We start from the raw sequence: 20,374 nt of genomic DNA, 5'->3' as shown, positions 1-20,374 counted from the left end.
ATTTACCTTTTGGAAGGGGCAAGGAGGCTTAAAATCTACTGTCTTAGAAAATTTCAGTTATAGACTACAGTATTAACTATAGTCACCCAACAAGAGATCCTGAGATTTTATTCATCTTATAACTGAAAGTTTGGAACCTTTTACAAATGTCTCCCCATTTCTCACATTAGCCAGCCCCTGGAAGCCACCCTTTAGCCTTGTTTCTATAAGTTTGGCTTTTATCTTTCTTGCATTTCACCTCTAAGTGATACCACACAGTATTCATCTTTCTCTGTCTTCTTTCACTTAGCATAATACCTTCCGGGTTCATCCACCTGCAAATGGCAGGATATCTTTCTTTCCTAAGACTAATATTTCATTAGGAACGTTCTTCAGGCTGAATCCTAAAGAATGTTGGCTTCTTCCGTAAATCTTGTTGCCAAATACGTTCTCTCAGTTTGGTATCCACGAGGCATGTGAAGCTTAGTCTGTGTAAACTACAATTCATAATTCTACCCTGTCGTCCAGACCTGTTATCTCCTACTCTTCCCAGCTCAGTTAAATGACACCACCATCCACACAGTTCTGAAACCAAAACCAGAGTCTTCCTAAACTTTCTCTTTTCTTTACTCCTTAAAGCCAATCTGTCGGCAAGGCCTGAAATCTGAACTCTGAAACATATCGTGACTCAGCCTGCTTCTTTTCAGCTGTCCCCTTTCCACCTTCGATCAAGAGGTTAGCAAGTGCCAAGGCTTTTGCTAGAATTTCTGCCTTTATGGTCTGATGGTGAGTTTAGCGCAAAAGAAGACAGAGCCATGGTGACAAGACTGAGAAGAGATGTACGTGTTATACATTGATGCATGCGTGAGTGATGTTTGAGATACGCTGTTCTGAAACGTCAGAAAAAGTGGCGCATGTGCACCTGCACACGTGAGGGACACGGAGTGGGAAGGTGAGCGAGCTGTATGGATGAATGGCATCGTGTAAATGAAAGGCATTGGTTCGCAAAGGATTTGTCTTCCGGGGCCATATATATTGTGTCCACTGGATTCTCAATATGCGTGGGCCTGTGGCTCAGGTTCGAATTCTTCTTTCTCTCATATTACTAAGGGGGCTCATAATATCTTGGGCACCTGGACTATTATTGCAGTGTATTACAATAATTTTCTGTGTTTTACAGACTGAGAAATTCAACATAAATAGATTAAACTTCTAGACCACAGAATAGAGTAACTAATCAATTTTTTTTTTCTGACTTTGAAGTCTCTACCCTCTACACCGTACCATGGTGATGGGTCTATGTCTCGTTCATATTCATACGGACAGTGCTAGCATAATAGCTCATACTCCTAGAAGCATGTTGAATTTCATTCATAAACTAGATCATTTCTTTTTTACAAAAAAACATCTATTTTGTATTTATCACTGAGTGATAACTAATTTAATTGATTGATCAATATTTGGCAGTGAATGAGCTAACATTTTAGTCAAAGTTCAACAGAGCTTCTGTAACATCCCTATGAATGTTCCATGGTTCGTACATGGCTCACTTTTCCTTTGTCTACATTTCCTAAAAATAACCTAAAATCATTTTTAAATCAAATGAAAAAATCCTTGCATTTATAATACTTTGATGGCTGCTAAATTACAATGTCGACGTGCAGATGTGAAACTGAACTATATTTAGAGAAATGGCACCACTCTGAAATAAATGAGTTCAGGTGAATAATTACTTTCTATCTATAAGCCTGGGAATTTCTAATACATCATCTGTCTGTTCTCACAGTGCAGAAAGGAGAGTTAGTTCTTTGTAGATTGTTAATTATAACCTTTAATAACTGATTTCAAACTCCCAGTCGAATATACATTTCTTCGTTATAAATGGCACTCTGTAAGCATGACATTTTTAAGGAAATACAGTGTGAGATTTGCTTGAAACAGATATCCTACATGGGTATAAATCTCTAATTAATATTTTTTTTCTAAAATTCTGTAGTTAGGCCCACAGAGTCCACAATCCCTAAATAGGTACCTAAGTCTTTAATGGGAGCTTCAGATGTGACTTCAAAATCCCTTCTCTTCCCCCTTAGTAAACATTCGCGTGCAATGTCCACACATCATTCTCCTGATGTTCCTCATGGGGAGCTATACTTTCGGACAGTAGGTATTACAGAGCACAACGCCAAAAATTCCTGCGTACGGTCAAAGCGGTCTTGTGTGGTTCTAAGAAAATATTCAGGGAGGTGGGAGCTAGCTTCAGAGCTGGTAGGCGCCTGGTGGCAAATCTTCCTCCTAGTGATGAAGAAACACTCACTTCTGCTCTCTCGCAATCTTTCAAGGTCATCTCTGTCAGAGTATGGCACACACTGGGGAGGTTCTGATGGCCGATTTCCAAATAAGCCACCTTAGGGGTGATCTAGCTTCGTACCACTACTTGAGGACAATCCTATCTTTAGAACTAGACCAAAGGCAAGATTCTATATTGTTTTATTGGGACATTTAACAGGTAATGTTTATTAAGTAATTGCTGTTGTATCCGACACTGTACTAAATGTTTTAACTGCATTATGTTCAGTAATACTCTCAGCAGTGGGATGAGGTACTAAGTACTATGATTATACTCTTTCCTTTTGCTGAGGCAAAACAAAACAAAACACAAACCAAACAAAACACAACACCAAAAACCTTAAGATTTAAGGAGTCTTTGTAACTTGATCCAGGCCATACAGTACGTGAAGGCTATGATCACATATACCATACTGTCTTCTAGGAAGGAGTTGATTTCTTTTTGACAGATTCATATCCCTTATTCACTGTTAGATTTCTCTGGAATTAAACTATACTTGTGATTATAAAAGTTATAATTTCGACACTCGGTAATTTTAATTTGTTTTACATATAAAATATTCAGAACTAGTGACCTAAGTCCTCTAGATTTGAGGCTATAAAACCTTGAGACATGTAGAATGTTCATCTTCCCATTGCCGCAATTATGTGGGTCGAAATGAAACTACAAAAAATGTATTGGTCCTTCATTATAAGTTAGAAAGATTATGCCGGATGTACCAGTTTGCCTAAAAGGCAGCTGATAAGCTATTTAAATATAAAGTGTGTTTTAGCTGATAAAATGTCAGTAAAACCAAAAATGAATGAATGTCATGGAAGAGTCAGGTTAATTAGGAAATGATCCCCTGAGTACCATCTGGCATATAATGGAATTAGTGATTTTAACACTTACACATTGATGCAAAGCCAAGGGGCCACGAAAAGAGAGTGTTTTATTCTGATAATTAAAGAATCGGAGAATTCCAAGGCACTGGGACGTTTATGAGGTCAGGCCCTCTTTTATGTTTCAGTCATCCCCAAAATACCATTTACTAGTAATGTGCAGTTCATTTTGAAGATTTTGAAGATTTTTTCATTTGTGCAATACCTCATGAATCCTGTATTTTAGCACCTGATGGGTATTTTTATTTTGTGCCAGAAACATAATCCTTACATCAAGCTGAATATGTGTCCATAAAAGGACAATTGTGAGAATTGAATAATTTTTAAGTATTTGGAATTGCTTTCTAAATATTAATGTACTTTATTATGTTCACTTTTACTTGAAAATTTAATATAATTTGTTAAATATTATATACTCTAGTGTAATATATACTATATATGCAAAATATACTATATAATATATATACTATATAAATATACTTTATAGTACATAAAGGTATATGCATATGTATCATATATATCTAATTCACATATTTTATTAATATATGGTTAACTTTTATAAACAACCCAATTTTTAAAAGTACAGAACAAATACATATTTTTACGTAAATATTCCTATATGAATATTATTTGTGACTAGCATGTAAAGAATTTCTATGAACGTTTATCCATCTCCTCTCTTTATTTGAGTGTTATTTACTCTTTGTCTTATACTTCTTCTTCCTTACCAATTTTACTCATCTATGGTCAGCTTTTAGTACATTATTCTAAACCTTATTATATTTCTGAAGTGCCTATCTTAGTTCTTACCACCTCATTCACAGCAGGAAGCCTTGCACCACTGTTTTTGAAAAACATGAAAGATACAAGGATATTTATGATATCTTATGGGCTATACCCCTCTTATCCAATGACCAAAAATATTTCCAACAAATCTGTAGATATTTCATTCCACCTATACTGTGATTATTAAGGTCAAACTGTCTTGAGCCTATTTTAATATATATATATATATATATATATATATATATATATAACCTTTAAAATCTCAGGAAATAGCAATTAGTCATAATTATAAACTAGATGGTTATACAGGTTGTACTAGACAATGAAGGAAAACCTGAGATTGCACAAGGTCACTAAGAAAACAATTCTTACTAAAAAAAAAAAAAAAAAAAAAAAAGAGGAATAAATAAGTCATAACCTGAGATCATTCCCCAAGTTTGATCAGAGCTCCACCCTTGTCCCCAAGATGTAAGTATCTTGGACAGTACTGGACAGGAGTGATAAAGTCATATCCAAGTTTTCATAACTATATGTCAAGTAACTATGATTGTTAACTAACATTTCTCTAAAAATTTCAACAAAAAAGTCATTTACTTATTCTTATATGGCTGCCTTTAAGAGAGGCAAAAAGGAAATGAGGACAAAAGAAAGTGAAGAGTAAAGGTGAATCTATCACCATGGGAGAAACACTTATGGGTTTAATCTCACACACTATACAAAAATTAGTTCTAAATGAATTAAAGGCTTAAATATACGGCTGAAACCATGGATCTATAGAAGAAAACAAGACAAAAGCTTCTTGACATTGGTCTGGTGAGGATGCAACTGAAAAGTACAGGCAACAAAACAAAAATTGATAGATGGGATCGCACCCCATTAAAAGGGGTTCTGCACAGCAAGAACACAACCAGCAGGGTGAAAGGTAACCTATGGAACGGTAGGAAATCTTTGCCTGTTGTACATCTTATAAGGGTTAATATCCAAAATATATAAGGAACCTACACAGCTCAATAGCTGAAAACTAATAACATCAATTTAAAAAATGTACAAAGGACTTGAATAGACATTTCTCAAAAGATGACACACAAATGGCCATCTGGTACATGAAAAGGTGCTCAACATCACTGATCAGCAGGGGAATGTAAATCAAAACCACAAAGAGCTATCATCTCACACCTGTTAAAATGACTATTATCAAAAAGTTAAAAGCTAAGTGTTGGTGCACTGTTGGTGGTAATGTAAATTGATATAGCCATTATGGAAAACCATACGGAGGTTCCCTTAAAAGTTTAAAATTGAATTACCATAAGATCCAGCCATTCCGCTTCTGGGTATATATCCAAAGACAGTGAAATTAGTATCTGGAAGAGATATATGCATCCCCATGTTTATTACAGCATTATTAACAATAGACAAAACGTGGACACAACCTAAGTATCCACTGACAGATAAATGGATGAAGGAAATGTGAGATACATCTCTCTCTCTCTCTCTCTCTCTCTCTCTCTCTATATATATATATATAGAGAGAGAGAGAGAGATCTATTATATATTATTATGGAATATTACTCAGCCATAAAAAGAAAGACATTTTACCATTTGCAACAGCATAGTTGAAACAAGTGGATATTATGTTAAGTGAAATGAGCCAGACAAAGAAAGACACATACTGTGCATTATCTCACTTAAGTGTGGACTGTAAAGTAGTCAAATTCATAGTAGTAGAAAGTAGAAGGGCTTTGCCAGAGGCTGGGGGAAGAGGGAAATGGGAGATGTTCATCAAAAGTTACAATATTTCAGTTATGCAGGATAAATAATTTCTAGAGATCTAAAGTATGACAATATGACTCTAGTTAATCCTATATTGTATATTGTAAATGTGCTAAAATATTAATCATGTGAGATAATGAATATGTTAGTTAACTCAATTGTGACAAAGATTTCACAGTGCTGCATATATATATATATATATATATATATATATATATACACATACATATATAAAAAACCTCAGGAGTCAGTTCTGCTTACTGGGTGAGTCTGGGTAACAGGTAAAGAAGCTTTCTATGTGAAGCCTCTGAAATGTGTGTGTACTAGAAGTAATTGACATAGAATTATTAAGAAAAAAACTCCAAATACCATCTGGTATTAGGGTATTAAGAACAATTCCTTCAAAGAAATGTGTTCAGAACATATTTGTAGCAATTTTCGTATTTCTCAATGTCATTATTTTACTATGATTTTTTATAGTTTGCCTAATTAAAAAAATTATACATCTAATCTCTTTACCCCATCTTTCTTCCTGTCTCCGTAGATTTTTTCCATTGTTACAAGAAACATGCCACCTTGATGCATATTATCTGAGAAGCACATGTACCATTAAAAAATGTAAGTATAAAAGTTAGCCAAGCTTGAGTTTAAGTGATTCACACTTTTTGCAATGTTTTATCCATCAGTGCAGAAGACGTTAACAGAGATGGTCTTCTAGAAAGATGTTTACTGAAGCCAAATGCAAAACAAAAAAGTGTAATTGTCTTTTGTGTCTCTCTAGGCCTGAGAAAGAAAAGTCGAGTCTTATGAACAAAATAAGATGTGTGCATAACTAACTTTCTTAATTTTTCTGCAATACTTCCATTTTCCTGCTTCCTCCCATTTTCCTCTTTCATCTTGGTTGCCAGAGTGGTAAATGAGAATCCTAATCCTAGTTCCCTGTCTCTTCTCTTGGCATTTACTTCTAGCTGCTGTATGATCTTTGATGTAGCTCTTCTCCAGTGAGTGTGAGAGATCTGCAGTAACACAGTGCTGGGCATTTGCTCTCACAGTCTTAGAAGATGCGTTCTGGTTGGTACAGAAGCAAACTCACAGTATCACAACAGAAATATTAACTTACTGTGTATTAATGTATATTTGTCATTATTTCATTAATAACAATGATGCAAATATAATTCAGTTGATTTACATGATTGTTAGGACAGGACCTGGTAAAGTCCTCAAACCTTTGTCCATTTTGGAGCCAAGCCGTACATAGCCAAACCTGTTGAAGTACATGGAGACAAGGAAGCTGGGCTGCCAAAATGATATGATTTCCAGATGCAGAGAAAAGGTCTGAGATTTGGAAGGGCGGAATGGTTCAACAAGTAGGTAGTTTTGTAGATTCATCTTCAAAAAAGATTCATGCTAAACTCTTGGATATTTCGATTCTCAAGAATCCTTATGAAAGATTCAGGGAAGAAGGAAATCATTATGTGAATCCTTATGAAAGATTCAGGAAAGACGAAAATCATTCCATTGTGTATGTATATACATATACATACACAATGGAATATTACTAGATGATCAAAAAGAATGAAATCTTACCCTTTGCAACAACATGGATGGAACTAGAGTGTGTTATACTAAGTGAAATAAGTCGGTCAAAGAAAGACAAATATCATATGATTTCACTCATATGTGGAATTTAAGAAACAAAACAGCTGAACATAGGGGAAGGGAAGCAAAAATAAGATAAAAACAGAGAGGGAGACAAACCATAAGAGACTTTTCAGTACAGAGAACAAATTGAGGGTTGCTGGTGGGATGTTGGGTAGAGGGATGGGCTACATGGGTGATGGGCATTAAGGAGGTCACTTGTTGGGATGAGAACTGGGGGTTATATGTAAGTGACGAATCACTAAATTCTATTCCTGAAATCATTATTACACTATATGTTAACTAACCTGGATTTAAATTATTAAAAATTTCATTCAAAAATATATATATATGGAGGGAGAGAGAGAGAGAGAGAGAGAGAAAATCAGGTGTCCCACACATTTGTTGAGTCTAGAACTCTTTAAACCTTTTGGAGCTTAGGTAGAACTTGTAATTATTAGCAAAAAAAATCCACCTGGAATTTGATGTAGATTGTGTTTAAACCACAGATTAATTTATGGACAATTGGCATCTTAAAAACATTGACTTTTCTGTTATATGAACATAGTATATCTTTAAAAAAAGAAGAAACTCACTAGCCTACCTATGTAGTAAAAGAAAGACAAGCATAAGCAATTGGGATGACGGATGGGAAGTGTTTATTCCATGAGGGCAAGGACGGTGGCTGTTTGGCTCAACATTTTATTTCACATTCCCTTGCACACTTTTTGACCGGACTTCCTGGATACATCTGTAATAATTGAACGTCAATAATATGAGTAGAACTTTGTGGAGCAATCTAGAGGCAAGTAGTATTGGCAAGAAAATTGGCAGAGAACTAATAGCATATTTAGAAGATTCAAGACCTCAAATATATATGAAAGATTAGACAAAAATCATTCTTATAAGACTCTCATTTTGATTTTTGCAATCTCAATGGTCTTGTAATACTTAATGCCATGGAAGCAAATATATACATTAAACCTCATCTCTTTGTGTGTAGAAATAAGATCTAAACCATTAGAATTGAATTCACCAGGCCCTTCAGTGCCTTTGAACTCTGAAATGCAGAGACCTCAAGCTCTCCCAGGGAATGTAGACTAGAGAAAATGTGAAAGTCTATGGTTTCTGTATGATGAAATGGCAGTCAAAATACTTATTAAAGTATAGTATAGGGAAGCCTGGGTGGCTCACTCAGTTGGACGTCCGACTCTTGATCTCAGCTCAGGTCATGATCTCGCGGTTGGTGAATTCAAGCCCTGCACTAGGCTCCATGCTGATGGTGCAAAACCTTCTTGGGATTCTGTCTCTCCTCCTCTCTGGCCCTCCCTCACTTAGGCGCTCCCCCCCTCCCTCTCTATCTCAATAAATAAACAAATGTTTTTTAAACAAAATAAAGTCTAGATGTAGACTCGTATATATGTAAATGTGCTATATGTATTTCAAACCCTGAAAAAAAATCCCCTCCCTCTGGAAACGATACTGACAGCACCCTATTTTAAGCAGAGACTAACTGACAAGGGGCACGTAAGCAGAGCAGATTTCTCCAATTCTTGAAAAGCAGCTGTGGTCAAGGTTGGTGCAATTTACACAAATTACACTTAAAAGGCAACCCACTGCTCACTTCTCCAGAAAGATAATTCCAAAAAGGTCACTTTGAGGGAATTAAACACTTTAAACATACCCCTTCTTAGCTCTGCAGATAATGTTGCACAAGCCTTCAGTTAGGTGTCCTTCCCATTTTTAAGTGGGTGTTACTAATATCTGTAAGGTGGGCTCTTAATGCTGCCTGAAGGTTTGGTTCACTCAGATTGTCTCAAATTGTAGTGGTAATAATAACATAATCAAAATTAAACAGCTTTAGTGTTTTCTAATGAAGCAACCATTCTCCAACTGATTTTGCTCAGTGTGTGTGTACATGTGTTTCTGTGTGTCTTTATCAATAATGCAAATCTTCCTTGAAAACCAAGAGTGACGCCATGAAAATCAAATGCCTTCTCCTTCCACAACTGGTAGGAAATTTCTGCCAAAATAGTCATTGCCACGAGATGCTTCGGAAATTCTGCTGCGTTATTGTTACAGATTTGGTAGCAGCTAATCTTTTTGACATTATATAAATTAGAGTATAATGTGGTAAATTACTGTCCCAGCAGGAGATGCACTTCTGGAAGAACAAACACTCCGAATCTCGAGGATCAGGTAATCAGAAAAGGTAAATTATTAGAGGTCAATTAGTCCATTATGTATTTATTTCCCTGATTGATGACATATATAAAATAGACATTTTGCATTTTATTTCAAGGGTTTTAAAATGTGAAGACTAAATAAAATTGCAGTGAATTGACTCACTCCTAGATGGCCTATAATTACCCTGACATCTTAATACATTTAACTGACAACATCACAAAAATCCAACCAATATGAGAACCTTGGGGTCACTATTTCCTTTGTATAAAAATAGATATTTTATTTGCGTTTTTGCTGGTATTAAAAGAGTGGCTATATTTTCTGAAGCGTTTTAAACACTTGTTAGATTTATTCGCACTTTAAGAGTAATCAAGAAGAGCTTAAGAAGTCATATTTTTATAGGATAAATAAGTCGGGAGGATGAAACGTATAGCATAGAGTCAACAATAATGTAATGGCTTTGTCTGGTAACAGATGGTAACTACATTACCGTGGTGAGCATTTTGTAATGTATATAATTGTCCAAACCCTATGTTGTACACCTGAAACTAATATAATATGTCAACTATATTTTTAAAGAAAAAAGAAAGAAAGAAACTGTAGTTCTGTAATTGGAAAGCATGTTTGCTCTGGAATTCTTGGAACCAAGTTTCCTAACTTGTTTTGCTTTTGGGTTTCTGACCAGATAAAAAATATTGTGTATCTGTGAAGGCCGTGCTCAGATTATGGGAATCTAGATCATAATTGGGTATGTTATACTGTACTGATTATTGACAGGGTGCCTCAGTAAGGTGGGCAATTCACTCCAATTGACGTACTAGAATCTTCGAATCTCATTCCTTGTGTAAATACATACTTCCTTTGTACTTTACGGACTTTGGAAAACTGTTCTTCTGGTCGGCTTGAGTTGATTCAAAAGCAGACTTCTTGGCAAAAGAACATCATCAAGGATTAGGATTTCAAAACAAATGGAGGGGGTAACATATGCCCAAAGGCAGGCCCCATCAGAATCCAGGAACCTGGGGATAGTGTTTCTACTGCTATGTAAGGCTGTGTATGCTATGTGTGTATGGTAAAATACTGTTAGCCTTTGGAATGTTATGCCTTTATCTGGCTTGGATGTAGTTGTTTGTTTGTTTCTTTGTTTGTTTGTTTGTTTCTCAATAATAGAACCAGGATGAGGATATTGGCTCTGATTCTTAGGGCACCATTCATTTTCTTAGAGGACTGGCCCCAGTTCATATTTTCACAGTCAAGGACCCTGATAGAGAAAGAGCCTCCTAGTGGTTTTGGAATCTAGAAGGCAAAATACTTCATGTGAACTCAGTTGATATTTCTTGAAACAGCTGTTATGGAAAAACGACACTGAAACTGATAAAAAATGCCAGTTTTTTTTAATGTCAGAAAAATCCCTTTGAGACAAAGCAAGATCTCCTTCCACAGCTCATTGTGAAAACTGAGTGACATTGGAAAAGGACAATTCTGACTACATAATGTGTCTTTAACTTTGGGTTTGTAAATATTTTTACGGTTTGAAAGGATAAGTTAAATGTCAACAAAGCAAAAGACTTCCAGTGATAAAATTGCTCTAAAAATAATTTTAAAAACTTTTAATTTCTGTTCAGCACAAAAGCCTACAGTTAATAAAGAGTGATTATAGACTAATTTCCTGTTTACTATTATAACTGCTTGCTTTGTAACCTTGGTGAGGTTTTCTTTTTTCTTCTTAATTAACTCTTTAGTAGCTATATTTGCAAAGTTAATAAATAATATGATTACGGTTTGTGTCATTTTTTTCAGGGTAACTGTTTAATCTTTTCTTTGAATACATACATGTGATTAAAAATGCCCCTTACGCACAATAGAAAAAAAAAATAGTTCATTCACGTGACAGCACATTCCTGAACTCTGCAGTGCTTAGGCTTAGTAATTTTTCTTCTACACTCTTCTCCAGATTCCTCTGCCTCTGGTACCGTTGTCTTCAAGGGTAGCCTGCTTTTCCATAAAGGACAGTCCTGGTAGAGACCTTTCACAGCCACCACGAGCCCTCCCAGCAGGGGATCTCAGAACATCCCATTCTTTCTTCCCAAGGTTAAATGAATGGCCTACACCAAATCTCATGACCTAATGTCCGTGTGCACGGCCCTTGCGTGAATACCACTAGGCAATAGCTTCGTAGACACTGAGTTTTAGTGAAGAAAAACCACAAACCAGACAGCATAGTCCCTCTATACATACAGAAGCAGCAATTTCAGGTTAACCTTTAGGGCTTTGCCAGTCCTGCCATGTTTTCTAGCCAGCCTCTCTCCCATTCTCCCTTTGGGTGGATTTAAAACACGTGTGCTCTTTTCAGATATTCTCCACCTCACTGCAAATCACCTCAACGGTGACTTCTCTTTCCTGTCAACAATTCTTTACATGGGCATTTTTACCTACCGGTTTCCTTTCCTTTCCTGATGCACAGGAATCCATCCCTCACTTTTCTGTGTCTATGGAGATTCCACTTTGTTGATTATCTACGTATAGTCCATTCTCTTGTGAACAAGCTTTAACCCAACATGAAACTAAATAACTTTCTGCCATTGTTCATTCTCTTCTGGCTTTTTATCTTCACTGTCCACTTTTCTGCTGAGAAGACTTTTCTGTGCATGTTTTTTACCGTTTGGCTTTTCCCATATGCTCTGAAATATCCTTAGTATTGATCAAATGCTCAAATACCAAGTAGAGCATAAAATCATAGCTCTTCTAGAATTATGAGACACGGATGTTCTTGGAGAAAACAGGGAGGAGAGATTACTAACTGGAGTAGCTGAGCAATCATTAATATATTTGTTGCACTAAATTTAGAAAAATGTCATTGGCTGCATAATGACTGACCATACAATCTCATGTGTAAATTATATCTTTTTGAAAATCAATACTATGTGTTAGAATTATGTATTACTTTACTCAATGAATATAAATGCTTAATCAATATTTTATGGGAGACGAGAGAATGTGTATACATAAGTGAAAGTGTAAATACTGAGTCCCCAAGTACAGCCCTTGACAGACTTCTGAGACACTCAAAAATATCACTATAAAAGTATACTTTTTTTAACTAGAGTGATTCACCCTTAGTATACTTAGTTCAAAGAATTTTTGCTGCCATAACAATGAAAATGCCTTGTATTCCCTGAGGAATATTAATAGGAATTATGAATTTTTAAAGTTTTTTAATGCATCAATAATTTCCTTCTTGCAAAATACCCTTAAACTTTGGGAGAGTCAGGTAATACCACTAATCTATCAGCGAAAGAACTGACAACTAGAAAAGTTAAATAACACTGTGGATGATATTGAATTCTACCTTCTATTCAGTCACAAATTGGAACTTGGGTTTGGGGCTTTGAATATTGCTTTCTTTCTATTTCATCAATCACAGTGGCTTCCTGCCAGGTGGTTACTTCTTCCTATCAATACGCTGAGTTTAAATGCTCCAGGAGAGAGGCGCATGGGTGGTTCAGTTGGTTAAGCATCGAATTTTGGTTTAGGCTCGGTCATGATCTCGCCGTTTGTGAGTTCAAGTCATCGGGCTCCATGCTGACAATGCAGAACCTGTTTGGGATTCCCTCTCTCTCTCTCTCTCTCTCTCTCTCTCTCTCTCTCTCTGTTCCTCCCCTGCTCATGCCCTCTCTCTCTCGCTCTCAAAATAAATAAGCTATAAAAAAATTAAAAAAGAAGCTCCAGAAGAGAGGCCAAGAAAATTAAAGTACTGGAGCGAAGATGCATCTATCAGATGGCAATAGCCAATGGCTGTTAGCCTGAAGATGGCTGAAAAAGGTGAACAGGCTCTAAACAGATGGAACATCAACAGTCTCTCCCCTGACCTAGCTTCTGAAGAGCCATCCAAGCCAGTCAGCCTCATCCCGCATGAAGTAATCAATGGTGTGTATGCCTCAGATCCAGACTTACATTTCCAGTCCACTCAGGAAGCTAAGAAAATGCTGTCCCGGGACAAGGAACCTCCTCTAAAACAGACTGTTGAAGGAGAGCTCTTTCCTGGGCTGGTCGAGTTCCTGAAGTCATCCCTTTACCCCTGCTCGCAGGCAGAGGTAATCTGGACTCTGACCAACATTGCTTTAAGGACTTCAGAGAAGACCCGAGCCATTGTGGAAGGACCCTATCTGTCTCATCTTTGATCGAGCTCCTGTCTTCCTTCCACAGGACTGTGTGTGAACACACAGGGTGGGTTCTTTGTTACACAGCAAGAAACCACCCAGAGTTCAGAGACATCATCTCAAGCAATGCCATCCCTCATTTGCTGACCCTGGTTTCACCAATCACATCAGTCATGTTTCTGTGGAAAATTACACAGGTTTTGTCCACCCTGTGTCAAAGTAAGAACATAAATCCTTTTGAAAATGCACTAAAGCAAATGTGGCCCGTCCTTTTCCGTCTCCTTCACAACCATGACAGCAACATTCTCTTGGACACCTGCTGGTCCCTGTCCTTCCTCACCAATGGCTACAATGAGTCCTTTGGCCAAGTATTTGGTACAGGATCCTGCCCGGGTTGGTCAGCTAATGAGCAGCTCAGAGCTCAATGTCTTGACCCCCTCTCTCCACACTGCGGGAACACTGTCACTAGAATGGGTCCGCAAACCCAGGTGGCCATGGCTCAGGCATGCTGAATGTGCTGCTCCAGCTTGCGATGGTGTGCCCCAAGGCCTCCATCCAGAGCAGGCAAGCCTGGGACCTGAGCTCCATCGCTGTGGGGCCCTGCTGGCACATCCAGCCTGCAACAGTCTCCTTCCCTTGGTGGCTCTGCTAAAAAATAGAGAATTTAAAGTCCCAAAAGAGGCTACCTTCACTGTGGGGCACTGCAGACCAGTTGACTTAGCGTGCTCACTCCGGAGTATTGGAGCCACTGGACAATCTTCTCATCATCCAAGACACCAAAACTGTTGTCATTTTCCTCGACACCATCTCTTGTCTCCACCGTGTGACAGAGAAACTGAGAAGGAAAACCTGTCTTCTGACAGAACTCAGTGGGATTGAGAGACTTGAAGTTTACAACTTCATGAGGAACATCATGTGTCCAGACTTCTTTAGACACTATAGAGAGCCACTTCACTGAGAAAGAAGACAATGACATAACATTCCCAGTCCTAGGCCAGGATCATGAATTCTTAAATCGCTTACCAGCAACACAGTTACCAAAGTTCCACAACTTCTAAACCAATGAAGAAAACCTCAAGGGTAACTTTCTGAAGGAGTATCCCTCCTAGATTCTAGTGTTTCAGAGGTGTAAAGATTTTTAAACTGAATATTAGTTAACATTTCCCACACTTTCATTGCCATTTAAAGAACACGTATAGGGGCGCCTGGGTGGCTTGGTCGGTTAAGCGTCCGACTTCGGCTCAGGTCATGATCTCACGGTCCGTGAGTTCGAGCCCGGCATCGGGCTCTGTGCTGACAGCTCAGAGTCTGGAGCCTGCTTCCGATTCTGTGTCCGCCTCTCTGTCTGTCCCTAACCCACTCGCATTCTGTCTGTGTCTCTCTCAAAAAAAAAATAAATAAATAAAAAGCAAAGCATTAATTTTTTTTTTAAATAAATATAAAAAAAAAGAATACGTATAACTATACAGTTCCATAGGTACAGGCAAGGATCACCCCCAAACCAAAAAGACCTGTACCTCCCATTGAGTGAGGCGATTTCAAATATAACTGCTTCAGTGACTTTCTACTGTTGTGCCAAAGTGTGAACCCGAGTTGTTCACACACACTGAAGTTGTCCAAACTGGGGAATCCCAGAAGAGAACTCATGCTTGAGTTCCCAGGAAATGAAAGAAATATTTCAAAAGTATCACCTTCAGTTTATGGGAAGAATCACAAACAAGAGACAGAACAAGATAGAGATTTATATAAAAGCAGGAACAAGTAGGAAATATAAATAACCAAGGTCCAGTTCTATTACCTTTGTAAGATGAAAATATGATTTAAGGGGATAGAGCAAGACAGGCTCTACCTGGCATTTCCTCACAGGCTGAACCGAACCATTTGCCATAACACTTTTGTTTAACAAAATTAGGTTTCACGTGAATTATGAAGTTATCCAATTTGCCCACCTGTTTCGTTCATGACAGGTTTTCCTCTCAAAAGTCTTAGAATACCTTTGGGATTCTACCAAGAAAACAGCCACTGAGTATCATGTAATAATTTAAAGGCATATCGTTTTTCTGTGTCCATTAGGTCACTTAACATATCTTCAACTACTCCATCAATAATTTTTGGTAGAATTAACTGTTGTTTTATATCCGATTAGTGACAGAAACCTGAAAGTGAGATTCTGGAGACTATTGAAAAAATTGAGAGAAAGATTGAAATCTATCTTATTTAACAAAAGGTTTTTTTTAACACGTAAATATTTCTCAAAATAATGGAAGCACCCATGAAATAGAAAATTTTAAAAAAAATACAGATAATGTAAAGAGAGATTTAACTTAGTCTTCAGAGTATTTTCTCATACTTTAAAAGCTCAATCATTGGAATGTGTTACACTAAATATTTTAACTCTCTCCTAGACAAGTTGGGCATCCAGAGAAGGCAAAAAGTGAATTATCACTAATTTAAAATAATAGATCATGAAAGTAATTTAAGAATTACCACTGATAGCATCATGTTAATGCATATATTAAAAAAATGTACCCATTTCTAAATATTTTATTAGATTGATTTCAATTAATTAGATATTGGGTAAAAATTAGATTGAAAATTAGAGTCATGTCAGTTTTAATAATAAAGCTCAGGGTACTTTCCCCGTGAGTTACCACATGGGGTTAGCTATAGTTAACCCTTGTTATGGCAAACCACTTCTCATGACTACTCTTCCTTCATGTGATGGATTTGATGTTTCGAGGAGATCATTGTTAATTTTTTCTAAGCTGTTGTAACCTGTTAGACATAATATTAATCCATGAGTATGCAAACAGGCAAAATGTGCCCGTAGACTTTGACCTCTCTTTCTTGATATACTTATCAGTTTGCTAGAGAACATATAGGTGGGGACATTGTGAAGCCTGCCATTGGCCTGATTATGCAATAAAAATAGAACACAGATCTGTGCAACTGTGATGCTGACAGAAATCCCCTTAGAGACGGCCAAGTACACACACGGGGGAGATATGCTTGCACTTTAAAGTTCCCGCATACCCTCTGCTACACGCTCTTCTAAATAAGTGGGTGCCTCTCTTGGCAATGTTTCCTTAGCCACAGGAGTGAAAGCAGTTTCCCTTAAGGAACTGGGAAGAAATCCGGAACTATATGTACATGGCTGATAGTTTATTTAAAGCGTTGATATTTTGTTCATTATAGAAATTTGCATTGATTTATCTTTAAAAAAAACTGAATTAGGGGTGCCTGGCTGGCTCAATCAGTTAAGCGTCCGACTCTTGATTTTGGCTCAGGTATGATCTCATGGTTCATGGGATCAGGCCCCGTGTCAGGCTTTACGCTGACAGTGTGGAGCCTGCTTGGGATTCTCTCTCTCTCTCTCTCTCTCTCTCTCTCTCTCTCTCTCTCCCCCTCTAGCCCTCCCCTGCTCTCTCTCTTTCTCTGAAAATAAATAAAGAAGCATTTAAAAAATTGAATTAAAATGTCCTTTATGGTGAGTACTCAGTTTTTTGGTACCCCTAAAGTTTTGTGCCCAAGGTGACTGCATTCCTTGTCTTGCTCTATTCCCGGCCCTATAGTAAATAACAATTTCCAGTATAAAAACAATTGATTTTATTTAAAAAAGAAAACAAGCTGCCAGAGGAGTGCTTGATTGAGGCTGCAGGTGGTATAAATCAGTAACTGAGGAAACCTATGCTTAATGGGAATGAGCAGAGTAATCGGCACTTAATTAACATCAGTGATAAAATGAAGTCGCAAGTCTATCTTTGAGTGTCAAGAACTCAATTTTCATGAACTCCACTGCTGTTTGTTTGTTTCTAATCCAAGTACCCTTGAATAACACTTTATGATATCTTTAATTCCCACCTACGTATTGGTTTCTTGGCCATATTCTAACATGGTATTTACCTAAATCTATGATATTGCTCAGATACAAACCATTAGTTCTCTTCAACTATTATCTTACTTATGTAACATAATATTCACTGTGCATATTATGTCCCTTATAATTCTGTTATACCTAATATACCTATTTTATGGATGAGATGTGCTCATTAAAACCGGAAGTAATGGTGAATTTTTTTCCTGTTGATATTATTGCTTTGGCAAACTCCCTTGATTCAACTTTTTAAAAAAATTTTTTGAAGTTTTCTCACCTGGAACACCCAGATGCATGTTTGGATCGTGAATATTTCTTTTTGGTTAATATTAGATCTCTCACGAGTACCTAAAGCTTCTCTAAGCTTCTCTTCAAGTTTCTCAATACAGAAGTCAAATAAAACTACCTTTAGATTATAAATGCATAATTTCTGATAGAAAGCAGTACCTGTTGGAATCAAGGGGGGAAAATCGCAGATCAAGTAACAGAATGATAGAAAACTCCACATGTAAAATTTCTACCCAAACAGAACAATGTTAACTATTTCATGATATCTTACTTTATAAAAAAAGACATAGTAATTTACATAATGCTGGTGAACTGATTCTTTTCCTCACACCTCATTAATATATTTCATAATATAAATTATAATTAATGATGCTTCCCTTATCATTGTATGGCAGCTATTGGCATCTTTGACCTATTAATATGTATTTAAATTTCCTCTGTATCTTTTCATGGCTTGATAGCCTGTTTCTTTGCGGAACTGAATGGTATTCTATGTCTGTATGTAACACCAATTATCCGTTACCTACTGAAGGACATCTTGGTTGCTTCCGAGTTTTGGCGACTAGGAATAAAACTGCTATAAACATCTGTGTACAGATTTTTGTGTGGATATAAGTTTACAAGTCTTTTGCATAAATACCAAGAAGTGTGACTGACGATCGTATGATAAGAGTATATTTAGTTGGCAAGAAACCGCAAGCTGTCTGCCAAAGTGGCGGAGGTACCATGTTGCATTCCCACTACCAAGAAATGACAATTCCTATTGCTCCAAATCCTTGTGAATTTGGTGTTGTTGGTTTGTGGCCATTCCAGTGGGTGTGGTGGCATCATTTTTACCTAAAATTTTTCACAATTGTCTTATAATTGCTTTACTGCTACATGTATCATTTTGAGACTAACCTATGTACCTTTGTATTAAATTTTATCATCCAATAAAATATTTTCCCCATTTCCTCAAGCCTCCATAAAGTTTATTTTAGGGATTTTTATAGCTGTTTCTTGTATGAATAAAATGTTTTGTTTTGTTTTGTTTTCCTATTGAGTTTTAAAGAATCGGGAGACTTCTCGGTTGTTTATTTATGTACTTGTTTATAACTGATTGCTAAACTCTCTCTAGTTCTAACAGTTTTATATTATTTCTCATCTTCCAGTAAACAGTTATATCATGTGATAATAACAATGATTTATCTTCAGTATTTCAGCGTTATCCTGATTTATTGCATTTTCTACATGTACACACGCCATTCGATCTTAGTGGAAATAACGCTTTTATCATTTTGTAGTTATTATATAGTTTTCTTAAAAGCAGTATGTAATTGCTTCCATTAGTACTTTTTAAATATTCTGTTACATAGTCTGGCAAAAGCACTCAGTTTAAGTCTTTCTCTATTTCCTCCATCAAGTTCACCCCTGTGGATGCTTTCCCTCTCTCTTACACTGGTATCTATCGTAATTCGATGGCATTGCTATTCTGGAATTTCAGGAAGGTGTGCTATTCCTTCTTCTTTTCTACTGTCTCATTTGTTTCCTTTATGGCAAACTCTACCTCCTCTTGTGCCTCTGCTCTGCCACCCAGACTCCAACGTGGTGACTCTAAAACCAGCTTCAAGTTCCTAAAGGTTGAGAATGTCCACCCTTTTTGAAGTCTAAATAATATATTTTGTCATTCACTGAGTACTGTTGCATTGACAAGAATTAAACCATTTTTGATCATAACTGTGCAGGAAAACGGGTCATAGATGAATTTTCCACATGCACAAAGACATTTGTTTTCAGAATTGTGCCCTACAGTGGGAGCCACGGAATCTGATTGTATTCCTTTTTTGTCAATAACTAATTATAATGACCTTGGACTCATTACTTAATTCTGGACTGTGTCTACTTCCTCACCTCTCAAGTGGATGATTGAACCACATGATAGTTAGAAGGCTACTTCTTGCCTGAAAATACCATCCAGAGATACGTAATTCTTGCCCAAACATAGCACCTCAAGTCCTGAGCATCACACTTCCCACACGATTTCATGCCTCCTTTGCTGCCTGAAATCTACCTCCTCACTCAAACCCAGTACTCCAGTGCCCGACATGGACATTTCCACTCTGTCTTACGGGTATACTTAAAATGTATTTACAAGATGTGAGCTCAGATTTTAGAAAATGTCATTTTCTTCAAGTGGATAATATACGAAGATTTTCTAAATTAAAGAATAGTCTGTGAAGTAGACATTTATAAATTTCAGTCTATCCAGTCAGATGCATCGTAATAAATCCACGTCTCCACGAAATAAACATCTTCAGGCTATGGTTTTTCTGGCCCTTACACCATAGCCAGTGGGGAATTATATCTAGAAAAAGATTGCTTCCAGTATGAAGACATTCAAATATCAGCTAAATGACAAAAATGTGGTTCAACCACGGTGGCACCAGATCTTTTATCGTCATAGGTAGAAAATAATACAGTGTCT

The 20,374-nt window shown here is 36.9% G+C and overlaps 1 pseudogene; it reads left to right on the top strand.

Moving 5' to 3' along the window:
- The first annotated feature begins 9,557 nt into the window (after nt 1–9,557).
- LOC131489846 (importin subunit alpha-8-like) lies at nt 9,558–14,706 on the top strand (annotated as a pseudogene).
- The last annotated feature ends 5,668 nt before the right edge of the window (nt 14,707–20,374 follow it).

Source organism: Neofelis nebulosa, chromosome 11 (genome assembly GCF_028018385.1).
Source record: "Neofelis nebulosa isolate mNeoNeb1 chromosome 11, mNeoNeb1.pri, whole genome shotgun sequence".
Classification (NCBI taxonomy): domain Eukaryota; kingdom Metazoa; phylum Chordata; class Mammalia; order Carnivora; family Felidae; genus Neofelis; species Neofelis nebulosa.
The sequence above is the reverse complement of the archived record's forward strand: the minus strand, read 5'-3'. Positions and strand labels throughout refer to the sequence as shown.